This window comes from Crocodylus siamensis, chromosome 3, assembly GCF_052110815.1.
Source record: "Crocodylus siamensis isolate JL-2025a chromosome 3, ASM5211081v1, whole genome shotgun sequence".
Lineage (NCBI taxonomy): Eukaryota > Metazoa > Chordata > Crocodylia > Crocodylidae > Crocodylus > Crocodylus siamensis.
The window spans coordinates 240,509,355-240,522,674 of NC_143397.1; the positions used below are offsets into that span (position 1 = coordinate 240,509,355).

At 46.1% G+C, this 13,320-nt stretch overlaps 1 protein-coding gene across 1 annotated transcript in view; it reads left to right on the forward strand.

The window, feature by feature from the left end:
* NTAQ1 (N-terminal glutamine amidase 1) overlaps positions 1 to 13,320 on the forward strand; it is a 129,824-nt gene that overhangs the window by 90,982 nt on the left and 25,522 nt on the right. The window lies entirely within an intron of this gene.

Below are 13,320 nucleotides of genomic sequence, written 5' to 3' on the forward strand. Positions count from 1 at the left end.
TGAGCAGGTAGAACTATTGTGTACAATCTTGCTATTTGATTTAGCTCTGACTACCCAATAATGTTTTCATTTTGTACAGTGTTCTGAATGCTCCAGAGAAATGTGCATAAAAAGTTAGAGCTTCACAAAAGCAGACCACATTTATAGCAATAGGTGGTTACTGACCTCTGTCCTGTCAAAGGGAAGTGACCCAAGAGAAGTGACTAGGACCAGGAAATAATGATTAGTGCCTACCCAATACCATTGCTTGTTGCACTATTGTTACTGGTGCCAGTAATAAACTAAATACAACAGAAAATTGGAGTAGTGGAAATCTCCTGAATCTTTCATTCTGGAAAGGAACAAGGAGGTGGCTTTAGCACTTAAGACTTTCCAAAAAAGCAAGTGGACATGCTTAGAAATTGGAGAAGATGTACTGTACTATACTGTACCTTAGTGTCTCGTGCCAGGACTAGTGGGGAAGACCAGTGCTGCAAAGATTGAATCAACCTGCAAAGATTGAATCAATTCAGGCTCAGGCTTTTTGAATGTCCCTAGCCTTGAACAATAACAGGCTCGCTCTAAGACCCTCAGGCAGCCTCCCTTCTAATAAATCTTAACATCGAAGTCATGGTGGGCAAGTAAAGGATGTGCAGGACTGTAGAATTACATGGCCACCGAGTGACACCATGGCTACCCTTGGACTTGAACCTGCCCCACTATGCAAGGGTGTTATCTGTCCCACCAACATTTATAGGAATGCTCTTGCAAAACTGGACCTAGTTTAGAAATATTGACTAAAAATATTTAATTATATTTAAATCACATGTTTAAAATGGTTCAGAAAATCTCATTCTTTGTGGAATTCCCCCAGTCTGTAGAGAGGGGAGCTGCCTCTCTCTGTAGGGTCTGCTACTGCCAGTACACAGCATTATGCTTGACTGCACCACAGAAACATTTTTTGGAGAGCCTCAAAGGTTCCTTTCCCAAGATCAAGGTCTGAAATTCTCTGTGTTATACCAGGCCCCTTAACACTTCTCTGGCAATATAAAGGGGACTTCAAGCGAGTAGAAACATAATTTATCCTTGGCCTAGTGTAACTGTGATTTCAGCCTGGAGAATCTGAAGTAATTCAGTGAACCCAGTGGAGTCATAATTCAGCAGAAACAAAAGCAGGCCACCTACCACGACCGGAACAGATTTGCTTTTGGCTGTAGCTGTTTGGGAAGAATGGCCTCAGAGCCTTCCGATAAGCAGCCAGGTGCTTCATCCAGCTGCAACAAATTAGCCCTTTAAAGAAAAAAAGTCTACCTGTCTTGTGGTTGTGGGTGTGGCGTGAGGTGTGTATGGACCTGCAAACCAGTTTTAGGAGAAAATGCTGCCATTTCTCCATTTCATACATAGTAAAATAAGCCCAATACCCAATCCAAGAGAATTTTTTCTGAACTTTTTAGATGGTTTGTGTGGCCATTTTACTTTAATTGAAAGTTCAACAGTGCAGTACCTGTGCCCTGTGTATTTTTTTTTTTTTGGGAGCAAAATACTCTGAAACTTGTCTTCATTGCATACAAAAGTGTTGATTTCCTCTTAAACCTTTTCAGTCAGGAGTTGGCCAAGGAGAGTCACACCACGATGGATGCAGAAGTGGACTCCTAGGTTATGCCTATAAGGCTTCTGGAGTGAGTTTGGGAGCATCACTGGGAAATGAGTCCTGCCCACTCTATGTATGCTTATTCCCATTAATAAAGTAATGTGGATGGGTGGCTTGGGACCACTCTTATGTTCAGGACTGATCTATTACAAATTGCAATATTTCAATAGCATACCTGTCTCCAGCAGTGGTCACTGCTGTGGTATCTATGCACAAGTGGGGCCTATCCAAAAGACAATGGTTGCCAACATATCTCACGATTATCATCTTTCTAATGACTAAAAGTGAAACTGTGGTGTCTGAGGTTGCTCTACGAAGAGCATAATGACTTTTTAAAAGTTGATTATTGCAAATGTAGTGTGTGGAATGCTGGGAAGGAAAACAAATAGACACAAATATCTTCATAAACACAAATATTATATGCATTCAATGCAACCCCAATGCTGGTACCCCAGAATTAATTCCAGATAAACAGACCTTGGTATTAGTATTACTGGAAATTCAAAAACGAACCAAACAAAAACGCCCATTCTGGGAAGGTCATCAGAGAACTTTTATGTGGATGACAGTCTTAGACATATGAGGGCTAACTGAAGTCCCATTGCGTGTTGGTTAGAAAATAACTCTTGCCTAAGGTACTGCTTGTAACAAAAGAGAATTTTGAAACCATGAATAGATCACAGCTGATTGAACAGCTGAATTATTAAGATCCCAAGCCATTAGTAACAGCTAAGAGGCATCACAACACAAGAGCATGATTTGAGCTACCTGGCTGTACAGAATCTATTCAAACAGAATCTATTCTGTTCCTTTGTTACCATGGAATATAACGAAGCTTGTTTAATGCTATAGTCACTTAGGCTGTGCTGAAAAAGCTTTCGCAATCGTAATTTAGCCCTGGAATAGGAATGATAGAATTCTTATTCTTAATAAATTAGCTCAGTCTAATGGTGTTAATAATATGCAATCCTGAACTGCTATCCTTGGAAGCCAGGCTGTAAATGTATTGCTCTCCCAAAAATGAACCTACTTTTATAATATTTCTAGAATGAGCACTTCTGCTGTCTTCAACAATCAGAAATAGTATCGTTGGTCTTGCATAGAGAAAGGAGCCAGTACTGGAAATCTCTTGGGTATAAGTTTGAATTGAAATTCCAAGACCAAAACCAAACACCATAGATTTGGTGCCAAAAAATAAAAAAGATTTGAAGAAGTTTAGTTTCTGGCTCTGATTTAAGATCAGCTGAAATCTTTCAAGAACAGATAATCCTATGAAAGTGGTTGATCCCTTCAGGCAGACAACCCTCAGGAAACTGGAAATCATGTAAGATCAGATCTGACATTTTGGGGCCAAAATTTCATCAGATCAGCCAGCGTGACTTCATCACCATCAAATCTCTTTCCTAATATGGCCTTAGATCTTTTCTGGTTACAAAGTCTGATTTCTTGGGCCTTGTTCATCACACAATCTGACTGTATTCTCTTATTAGAGGGAGTTTTCATGACAATGAAAATATTGCAGAATCTATAAACAGGGTTAAATTGTGAGGAAACTAAATAGTTTTCATGGGTTGGTCATGGCATAAATAGCAAATTCTGCAGACGTTTCCTGGATGTGCTCCAGTGGCCCAGCCCCTCAGTGCTGATTGGTGGAGAGGCCCTGGCAGGGTGGGAGATGACAAGGGGGTGGCTGCCATCTTCTTTGTTGTCCTTTGTGCTGCCCCATGAGCCCGAGCCTTCTGTCCCCGAGATGGGCTGTGAGCCTAGGCTGCAGAGTCAGTGAGGACCATTGCCCCCACCTGGGGAGCCAGCATTTTATTAAGTTTTTTTTTTAAGTTGACTTTGCAGATAATCCCGGATTTTGCATTTTAGGTGAAATCTGCGGAATCGCGAATTGAATAGACCCTTATCTATAAATGTGTGGATGGGGATGTAACACAGATAGAGACATTTCTAGTAGAATTTCAATTAAGTGAATAGGGGGAAGTGAATTCTTCTCTTTCCAGACCCTAACACTATCCATCATCTCCACCTCCAACCCTCCTACTACAGGTTTCCCCTTGATTTATGCTGTACATGCGTTCCCGGAGATTTAGTGCATAAATTGAATTTGCATAAAGCAAACCCACTTTACAATGTAATAAATAGGGATAGGTTCCCATGGCAGTGAGGGAGGGAGTGAGGCTGGGACTAGGGAAGGGACAAGGGGTAGGGTGCTGCTCCCAGGACTGCACAAGGCAGCAAAACAGAGGGAACAGAGCAGCAGTCACCCCAGCCCTGGCTGCAGCGGCCCTGGGAGTGGCCGGAGGCAGTGGCCTGCAGCTGCTGTGCTGCACCATGCTCTACCTGTCCCCACTCACCTGTGCTCCTGGGCTGTGCTGTGCCCTTGTGCAGGCAGCTGGTGTTGGTTGCTCCTGGGGCCACTGCAGCTGGGGCGAGTGCTGCACCCCATGCTGCCTGGGGCCCCACTTGTCCGCACTCACCCCAGCTTGTGCTGGAGCAGCCGACATCAGCTGCCTGCACCATAGCATGGTGCAGCCCAGGGCTTGGGTGAGCCCAGGAATAGGGGGACAGGCAGAGCACGGTGCCACCCAGCGACTGCAGGCACCTGGTGTCAGCTGCTCCTGGGGCTGCTGCAGCCAGGGCTGGGGTGAGTGGGGCCACAGCTCTTTCCCCTTCCCCCACAGGCTTACCTGCTTGGGTGGGGTGGGGGGGCATCTATGCTGATCATATAAGAGTGAACTTACCTTGCATATAGCAAATTATGGGTCTAGATATGCTCACTGCATAAGAGCAAATTTGTATATAAAGAACCCACATAAATCAAGGGAAACCTGTACTCAGAACAGTTCCTGCCACCATTTTCTCTCTTTTGCATATACTCACTATACTCCATGAAATCTGAGGGAAGTAGTTGGTAGGGCTGTGCGAAGCTTTGGTTGCTGATTTAATATGGCAGAGATTTGGCCTGATTCAGTGGCCAAATCTCTGAATCTGAATTGAATCAGGAAACCCTTTAATCTCTTCAAATCTAATTGGAACCCTCAGAATCAATTCAGAGAGATTTGATGATTCGGACATAGACACAGCTTTAAATGTTTTTTCTACGTACCTCTAGGTAGCAAGCAGCTTGTGAATGCTGCAATACTGGGGTGGATGGAGTGTCCCACAGGAGCATGGGGGGGTTCCCGCATGCTCAGCAGTGGACCACCACTGAGTGTGCAGTGCTCCCCCCCAGTCCCCTGGCTCAGTGACTGGTGCTTCCTGGATCGGGGGGGGGGGCACCTGGGGTCCCCTTGTGGCCAATCGCTGAGCCAGTCTTGTTTTGCGTCTACTTATAGTCTACTTCTGGGTCCACCACCAAGCATGTGGGGGGGGTCCCCCACGCTCTGTGGGACACTCCATCTGCCCCACCATCTCAGCATTCACAAGCCATGCCTGATACCTTGAGGTGTGTTGAAAGAACTTTTAAAGCTGTGTCTATGGGTGAATCGCTGATTCTCTGAATCAGCATCGAATCTTTGGATTCAGATTTGGCCGAATCGAATCAGGACAGTGATCTGAATCAACGAATCGAATCACTGTCCCCTGATTTGGGCCGAATCCAAACTGAATATGGCTCATTTTGCACACCCCTAGTAGCTAGTGCTTCTGAGAAGTTGTCTTAACCTTTTGTCTTGAAATCAGGTTGGGGAGATTTGTCTGTTGATTGTTCTGCTGCATGTGGATCTTGGTATGATCCCTCCAGGGCTTTGAGTGAAGACTCAGGATATGGCCAAAAATCAACTATACCTATAGAATTTGGGCATCGATAGGTACATCGTTTTGGAATGTCAACTGTTTCCTGAAAGGAGAGGAACAAACATCCCTACCGGTTCAGAACAGTGAAACAGGGCAGTCAGTCGGGTAACAGGATTGCATTGATCTGACTTAGCAGCAGGTAGGATGGTGTGCAGGCTTGCTGCAGCATCCAGCTGGCCTTTGAGGCATGATCAAGGTAGACCACATTGCAATAATACAGCCTTGATGGTGAAAATATAGATTGTCTGCATCTGAGAAGTGAAGCCATGGTCTTCTTGGCATTGCCTTCCTCTCTACTCCTTGTTACATAGTGAGCTACATTGCAGTCTCTGCCAGCTCAGCTCACACTGCATGAGAATTGCCAGATGAAATGAAATTGGATAGCTTGAGTTATTTAAAATAATATTCTAAAAATATCTCCCTGTTTCCCAGGCAGGAAAAGCACAGGGCAGGGGAGGATATATAGACCAGCTATTTTACCACAGTACTTGTCATCCAAGTTATAGCCCAGACATTACGGCTAGGTACAGACATACAAAAAGTCTGAGGTGGAATTGATCCAAATTACGTGGTTTTCTGTGTTGTAGTTTATATTGGTAGCAAACAAAACACACATTCACCCCTTGGTGGGGGGCAGGGAGCAAATCTTAGATCAGGTTCTACCATTTTAAACCAGTCTGTGTGCACCAAACTTCTGCTTTGTTACGGGTATAGGCTAGTTTTATGTGCTGAACTTCTGTTCTGTTATAGGTATAGACCAGTTTCCAATCACTTCTACGAGTAAAAGTGTAATGTCTGTGAGTCTGGACTATGAGTCTCCTTATGACCTGCAACAGTTTCCTTCTTCAAAGACACGAGAAAGATATCCTACAAGTCCTTGTCATATGTACTTGGATTCGCTGACAAAATCCATTAAAAGCCTTTTTTCCAATAGAAAGATACATTTTTGACTAAACAATTCTTTCATTAATAGCATCTCTCTGTAAAGACCACTCTATACAATGCTTAGTTTTTGCCTGAAAGGCAAAATGTTTTGAATCAGATATGGTCCATATATAGTCCATTTTTTTCTACAAGCTGGGTTTCTCAGTCAGACTGCGTCTGTCATAGATTCATAGAGTCGGAAGGGACCACAATGGATAATTGTGTCCGACCCCCTGCCCCTGGCAGGAAAGAGGACCAAGGTCAGACGACCCCAGCCAGGTGACTGTCAATTCTCCTCTTGAAGACCTCCAAGTTAGGTGATGGCACTGCCTCTCTTGGAAGCCCATTCCAGATTCTGGCCACCCTTACTGTAAAAAATTTCTTCCTAATGTCTAACCTAAATCTACTCTCCACTAGTTTGCACCCATTATTCCTAGTTACTCTGTTACTCCTCTGGTAAATAGCGCATCCCCAATTCCCTTTTGTCCTTCCTTGATAAACTTATAGGCAGCTACAAGGTCTCCCCTCAGACATCTGTTGTGGAGGCTGAAGAGATCCAGATCTCTCAACCTCCCCTCATAGGATTTTTCACGGAGGCCACTAATCGTGCGAGTGGCCCTCCTGAACTGGGTTGTGTTATATCATGAAATGCAATGCTTTTCCCAACAAAGAAGAAAGATATCATGGTGCTCCTTGGGGGAGTAGGCTAATGAGAAAGCTCTGCATTTTTAGGAGAACAGGAGCATAAACTACAACATTCCTGTGGTATTGTAGTGACTTTGACAAACTGAAATATTTCAGTTTTTGATTTGGGGCCCCACATTACCTGTTTTCCAGCTACCTTTTAAATTATAATAATAGACAATACATTTAATAATACATTTTAGTTTTAATTCACATATAAATGCTGCTATCAGTATGCACCAAGAGCTGTACCTGTTAGATATTTGTTTCCTCCGGAAAAAGTGTGCTGAAAAAATGTAGGAAGTGTGAGGGAATAATATTAAGAGCAAGCTAAATTGTTGCAGGTTTAAAACAATGTAAAGGTGTCCACAAAGTTACAGCTTCTTTACTAAACCCATGCAACATTGCACCTTGAGTACATCTTTGGGTGGACTGAACTGTGGTTGGCTGCTAGAGTACATGAAAGAAACAAAGTGCTAGTAGGCAGGTGCTAGAGCCATTGGTAAATACCATCCTTTGACAACGTCCAGGACTAAACATCTAATTATGCAGCTCCAAATTCAATTAAAAATGGCCAGAGACATCTGTGAATTGCTTAATAACAAAGTTCTTTGAAACCAGTTTCCCTTGGTGTCCTCTACATAAGTTAAAAAAATGAAGTGCCAGCCTCCCAAGATCAGGCATAACTACCTATCTTTTTGGAGGAGGCCAAGGAGTCTTTTGCAACTGGAAAATGAACCCAGGCTACAGTGTTCAGGTCTGGATCTGAATTTCTCTATGTTCAAGGGTGTTTGGTTCAAGGATGCACTTTTGTCCCCTTCCTAACTATTTCTTCTGAGCCTGGACATAAGGAAGAATTTCTTTACTGTCCGAGCCCCCAAGGTCTGGAACAGTCTGCCAGCGGAGGTGGTTCAAGCACCTACATTGAACACCTTCAAGAGTAAATTGGATGCTTATCTTGCTGGGATCCTATGACCCCAGCTGACTTCCTGCCCTTTGGGCAGGGGGCTGGACTCAATGATCTCCCAAGGTCCCTTCCAGCCCTGATGTCTATGAAATCTATGAAATCTATGAATATTGGTCCAACATTTAGGATGCTCCCTTTTGGGCAGGTCTAGGAGGAGACCAGTTTTGCTAAGGTAGGCATTACAGACCTCTCTTTGGGGATGTAAACTGCTGAAGGCATCATGATGTCTCATGTGTTGTGCTGTGATGTACAGTTGGATGGTGGCTGACAACTGATCATTCATTCGTGATAAAACTTGAGTGACTGTAATTTAGCATGCTTTATATAGTTCATTCTTCATAAGCCATCAGATATTTTATTTTATTTTATGCTCTATGGGCTAAACTCAAATTTTAGTGAGTCTCGCTTAGTGGTGCATGTGCTAAGATTGCCTCTCCCTCAGGGAATCGACAGCGTTGTCCCAAACATACAAATGGCAGGGATCCAGTGGAAAATGATGTTAGGAGCTTGCAAGAATCCCATGAATCCTCAGTTACTTGTTTCAGCCAAAAAATACTTCAGCTAAAGTGCTTATCTGAGATCTGCCTTACAGATTGGATGGTGGAGTTTGGCTCTCAGCACTGTAAAGCTCTTGCTGTGGCAGAGGTGATTTCCCAAAATAGAAAGGAAAATGAGAAACCAGAAACTTGTTTTGCCTCTCTTGAAAGTTTCAGGAGGGAGCAAGCAGTGAAAAACCTCTAAAAATGGCTCTTGCCCGGCTGCCTCCCCCAAACCTGTAATTATGAAGATTGGTTCAAGAGGTCAAAGAAGGATGATTCTGGAGCCAGACTGGGCTCTTGGATGTGCACTTAGGGCTCCTGGTGTTGATAGGAACCACATTTATGTACCCAAACTCTGTGTGAATCAATTGAAGGAAAACTCACACCTAGGCTAGGGACAGACATTACACATAAACCAGTTTAACTGATCAGAAACTGGTTTAAACCTGTAACAGAACAGACATTCAGTGCACATAAACCAGTTTGAAAATGGCTGAAATGGTTTGAGATAAACCTGGTTGAATGTAGCATCAGACTTAACTGATTTGGGTCAAACTAGTTTATGCAATGTCTGTCCCAGACACTTTCCTGGTTTAACTTAAACCAGAGCCCTCCAGCATCCCAGATGCTCTGCAGCCCTGGGTGGGGCTCTCTGCTCCAGGGAGCTGGGCTGGCCCCTCCCCTCTGCTCCCTGGCTGGAGCTCTGGCAGAGACGGCAGGCACAGCAGTCTACCTGGCTTCCCCCTTCGCCCCTCACCCCTCCTTGCTCAAGCAATGATTCCCCACTCCCCTCTCCTATAGCACAGAGGTAGCCAGCATGTGGTATGCTAGCTAATGCTGAGAGGTGTCTATGTAAGGCAGACAGGACAAAAGCAGACAGGACAGTGTCCACTTAGGGCTTTTTTGGACCTAATCAACAGGTCATCTGGTCCCTCCATTCCTTCTTTGGAAAAAAGTTGTTTAAGAAGAGCTCGAACTAATAATGTGAGAGTTTTTGCTTTGCTGATGGGCTGATAAATGTTCTATCAACTCTTTGCCGGGGGGGGGGCTGCTCTAGTGCTCCCTGGCTTCTAGCATGAGCCACTGCAGGCATATGCCTGCATTTATTCACTCCAGAGGGGATGTCTATATGCTTACAAACTGGTTCAGCCTAGCCAGGTTAGATTAACATGCAAAGATTAAATCAATTCAGGCTCAGGCTTTTTGAATGTCTGTCCCTAACCCTAGAGATTCTCTCATTTGCATCATAGTAAGAACCAACATGAAGTCTGAAGCCTACCAGTTGGCTATGTGTAGCAGGGCACTAAGATGTGCCTGCTGCTTAAGGCTGAAGAAGCCAGGCCTGGTTGATTAGCAGGCTAAGCAGAGCTCCCTGGCTGCATGTTGCTGGGGTAACAGCCTAAGAAAGTAATTGGCCACACCTGCCGATGTCACCTGACCGGCAGAAGGCAAGGTTCTGGGATATATAAGCCCAGGCTGTAGCTAGCAGACACACACTCTCTTTCTCTGGCAACTAACAGGGAAGGTGCTCCTGGCTGCTGAGATTACTTGAGACCTGGTGCTGCTTACTTAACTCTCCCAGTACTGCCTGCTCTGCTCTCTAGGTGCTACATGACTACAGGGAATTTCCCAGGTACCTAGAATAGAGGCATGTTACTCTGAGTGGAAGTGTGCCCCCTTAAAGGGCTACAGCACTATTGTTGTTGCTAGCATTTCAGTTATAGCCTAGGGGCTTGTGTTTGTGTTCATGTTTGCCCTGGAGGATCAGGATAAGGCTAGAAGGGGAGGTTTGGAGGCCTCATTAGTGCCTGGAGAAAGAGAGCCTAGTGTCAGGCACACTGAGCACAGCACCAGAGCTACAGGGGCTCAGGGAGCCCAGAGTGCCAGGAAGGTGCAGCTACAGGGGCTCAGCAATCCCATAGTGCCAGAGGGGTGCGGGTAGAAAAGTCCAGTTGGGAGAAAACAGAGGCAAGAGTGGCTGCCTTAGAGCAATGCTTGCAAACTGGTAAAAAGGAAGGAGGATTGAAGGAGATGTGATGCTTGATTGCAGCAGAGGCAGAAAGAGACAAAGCACTTGAGAAGCTTATTACAGTAGCAGCTGACAAGAGCTGAGAGCATAAGAAAAAGTTACACTCACTACAGAAAGAAATGGAGGCACTAACTCCAAGACTGTTAGGGACAGCTACAGAACAGACACAGGAGGGATCCATCCTTGAGCAGTGGGTAAAAGATTTAGGTTGCACCATAAAGGCATTGGAGATGCAGTTGAAATGTTGGGACGACCTGGTAGAGGTAGAGAAACTGTATGATGAGATTGAGAAATAGCGCCAGAAGTATGCCCAGCTGGAGGAAGAAGCCTTACAACAAGCGATGACTGCAGCCAAATCTGCCTATGAGAAAACAGACCAGGTGGCAGTGGCAGCAATGGAAAAGACACAGGAACAACAACTAGAGATCAAGAAGCTCCTGGCTCAGCTGCCATCCTTGGAGACAGAGCTGAAGTCCAGCATAGAGAATTCTGATACATTGAGGGCTCAGTTGCAAGAGGCAGAGAGTGAGAACAAACGGTATGGGGAAAAGATACAATCTCTAGAGATGAGCCGGGAGGCTAATGAAGCAAAAGAAGCAACACAACATGCTGAGATAAACCAACTACAGTAATGCCCACAGGATGCAGAAGAGCAGATCTTGTCCTTTGAGGGGGAAAAGCAACACGTCGAGGAGTGTCCAGACCAAACCACCCCAGAAGTCAGAGACTTTCAGGTGAGTGAGGCATTACAGGTCCAATGTGAACAGTACCTGGGGAGGAACAACCGGCACCATACCTACAGGCTGGGGAACTCCCTTCTCATCAGCGCAGAGGCAGAAAAGGATCTTGGAGTCGTCATTGGAGCCAAGATGAACATGGGCCAGCAGTGTGGGGAGGTAGTCAGGAAGGCCAACCGCACCTTGTCATGCATCCACAGATGCATCTCAAGCAGGTCCAAGGAGATGATCCTCCCCCTCTATGCGGCACTGGTCAGGCCGCAGTTGGAGTAATGAGTCCAGTTCTGGGCGCCACACTTCAGGAGGGATGTGGACAACATGGAGAGGGTCCAGAGGAGGCCACTCGTATGATCGGGGGCAGCAGGGCAGGCCCTATGAGGAGAGGCTACAGGACCTGAACCTGCTCAGCCTCCACAAGAGAAGGCTGAGGGGGGATCTAGTGTCCATTTAAAAACTGTGGCAGGAAGCCACCTTTGTTTCTCCCCAAAATCTCTCTGCTGTGACAATTTGATTAGGATGGGCCCAGCAGAGGAGACACCCCTTTACTCTATCTCTTTAGGTAACCTGAGCTGGCTACATTCCTGAGGGAGGGCGGAAACCTGCTGCCTCTGACTACGTGACTGGTATCAGCTACCTGGGTGAGGGGCTTCTACCTGGGGGTCTAGAGTCTGCCCAGCATCTAGTGATGAATTTCAAACTGGTTGGCCGACAGCCAACAGGTGCTGGGCTCCACTGGACCAGGTGAATGAGGTCACAGGGGCTATGTAAGTTAAGACTGCCCAGGAGGAGGGGGCAGCAGCCATGCAGGGGACTCAGACTTAGAGAGGAGCTTTACCATCTGAAACTGGCTCTCTCCCCCATAACTCATGAGCTAGGAATGGCCTGCCTCCAGAGGGGATCTCCAACAGCCTCTGGATGATGCTTGTGAGTAAGCTGCTTGAGATCTGATTAGATATATAGCTGGCAGTAACTCAGATGCGTGGTCAAAAGGTCACCTCAGCCAGACTGTTTTGCTGTATGGTATTTCTATAATATTGTTCTATCTTGTACCCTATCTTCACCCTACCCCCCGTAATCAATAAAGTTCTCCTTTGTGACTGGTGTAGGAGACTTATTGAGGGGTGGGTCTAAATTATTCCTAAGATGCCCCTTAGGTCTGCGGACTAAGAGAGATTTTCCTTTTTGGCTCCCGACTTGGGGGAGTGCCCCAAGTGCTTGTACCTGTTGGACTATTAGGCCTGTGTTTCCCCGAGGACACAGGGCCAAGAGAGTTCCTTCTTGGGGTGGTGGCAGCTTACGTTACCCTCGGAGTTTGTGGTGGGGCTTGAGAGCGGGTCTGCCAGGGCTTAGGCACCCCTGGAGATACATGTGGAGTCTGGAAGGTGGATGGGCACAGTGAGGTGGGAGGCTCAATGCAGGAGCGCCCCCTACCGGCCCGCCACACAAACTAGTCAGGGGGGACCAGCAGGCATTGAGAGAGTCCCTGTTCCCCTGAGCACTACCAGGAGTGACAAGAAATAATGGTCACAAGCTGGCAGAAGGTAGATTCAGACTAGGCATCAGGAGCCGCTACTTCACTGCCAGGGTGGCTAGGACCTGGAACCAACTTCCAAGAGAAGTGGTGCTGGCTCCTGCCCTGGGGGTCTTTAAAATGAGGCTGGATGAACAGCTTGCCGGAGTCGTTTGACCCTAGTACTCTTTCCTGCCGTGGCAGGGCTTCGGACTTGATCTGCTCAGGTCTCTTCTGACCCTAGAAACTATGAAACTATCATAGAATCATAGAAGTCGGGTCGAAGGGACCTTGTAGATCTTCAAGTCTGACCCCCTGCCTGGGCAGGAGAAAAACTAGGCTCAAATGACTCCAGCCAGGTAGGCATCAAGCCTCTTCTTAAAGACCCCCAGGGTAGGAGCCAGCACCACTTCCCTTGGAAGTTGGTTCCAGATCCTAGCCGCCCTGACAGTGAAGTAGTTCTTATGGATGTCTAATCTAAACCTACTCTCCAACAACT